The following is a 1680-nucleotide window of genomic DNA, read 5'->3' as shown; positions in this document are numbered from 1 at the left end:
TGTGTGTGCATTTTACCTTTTTACCTTTCAGCTGCAATCTTTACAGTTTCTGGCCTAAGGATAGTGCTGTAGCTCTATGTGTTGTAAAGGATTTCTTCAGCCAAATGCTTTGCCTTCTCCTTGGCTCCAGAGCAGTTAGTCTTCAGTCTTCCCCTGACACTGTAGCAATCCCTCTATTAATCCTTATGTTATTGCACTGCAGAATTATTTAAAAATTCGACTGTGACCAGAAAAGAGAAGAAGAGAACTATCCCTCCCCCCACCCCCCAACACACACACAAACACATTCATATCAAATTTGGCCTTGACTTTCACTGACTGCTGCAATGGGACAAAAGGCCACAGCTGTCTGGCATGTAAATAAAAACAAAAAGAAGTTCATTCTTGCATGTGGTCTTCTAAAGGCCCAGGTCATGCAGTTTTAAGGACAATTTAAAGGAATTTCAAGGATGACATTAACCATATTCGATTTTCTCCTTGGTGCTGACTTTAGAATTTTTCATCTCCTTAAGAAGAAATCCCTCTGTACCGTATATGGCATTAGTCAACAAATATTCATTGAGTACCCTCTGTGGGTGCTTATGGAACTGAGGACAGATATTTGTGGAATGACTCACTATTCTCACTTCTGACAAAAATGACTCAGTCAGCATTTTGTTTGGTGCTGAATAATGTGACTGGCTAGACAAAAGTCATAATTGTAGAGCAGCAGAATGAGGTCTCGTTCCAGAATAAGCCCTGTCCATCCCGGGTCTGGGCTGCGCCATCTAGCTATGGGCACGGGTTTGCCCTGGTTGTTCTCACTCTGCATATGTTGTTTCCCGAGAGTTTGTGCTCTTCTAGGTCTTTCTTGGAGTTCCTTGCTGTTGTCACAGTGCTCCTCCCCCCATCTGAGACTCCTGAGCCCCAGGGTGCTGCTGGACCAGCCCTGTGCACATTAGATGACCCCAGGGTACAGAGGTAGTGCTGGCCCTGACCAGCAGGGTCTTTTTCTCACTGCAAGAATCCAGCACTCTCTCTTGGAATCAGCTGAGCTTCTCAGACACACTCGAGACTCTCAGTTTAACTTCAGATCAAGGGGTGGAGGCTCCCGAGAACCAGTATACACAGTTCAGGTGGTACATCCCCACCCCACAGCTGCCACCACACTTGCTCAGCTAGAATAGTTTAGGGGCCCAGCCCATCCAACTAGACAATTCATAGAGTTGAAACATGTACCCCTCCATCCCACCATCACGGGTAGCTGAGAACTTACTCTGTCTGTTGCACCAACCCTTGTCCATTTTGTTACTAACAAGACCTGTTCGTCAAATGAATGGGACTTAACTATAACCTCAGCCCCCCTGGCTTGTCTGGGCCACATGGGGCCAGGGCTTTCTTAGATGAAACACTCCCCTTCTAAGGCTCAAGAGGCAGAATTGTTGTTTGCAATTAAAGTTATTTTTTTCCATTATAAAAGTACCAATAAGCTCATAACAGAAAATACTAAAAATACAGAAAAATAGAACAAAAACCAGTCACCTCTAGTCCTTCAGCCCCACCACCTTGAGAGCCAATGATCATGAACATTTTGATGTCATTCCTTCTGATCTTTATGCTATGTGAAACATTTCTTAAAAACTGGAATCATATTGTGTATCCAGTGGTATGCTGGAAAGCCACCTCACTAGAAAAAAAAAA

This window comes from Galeopterus variegatus, unplaced genomic scaffold (genome assembly GCF_000696425.1).
Source record: "Galeopterus variegatus unplaced genomic scaffold, G_variegatus-3.0.2 Scaffold137, whole genome shotgun sequence".
NCBI classification, from domain to species: domain Eukaryota; kingdom Metazoa; phylum Chordata; class Mammalia; order Dermoptera; family Cynocephalidae; genus Galeopterus; species Galeopterus variegatus.
This window is presented reverse-complemented; position numbering follows the sequence as displayed.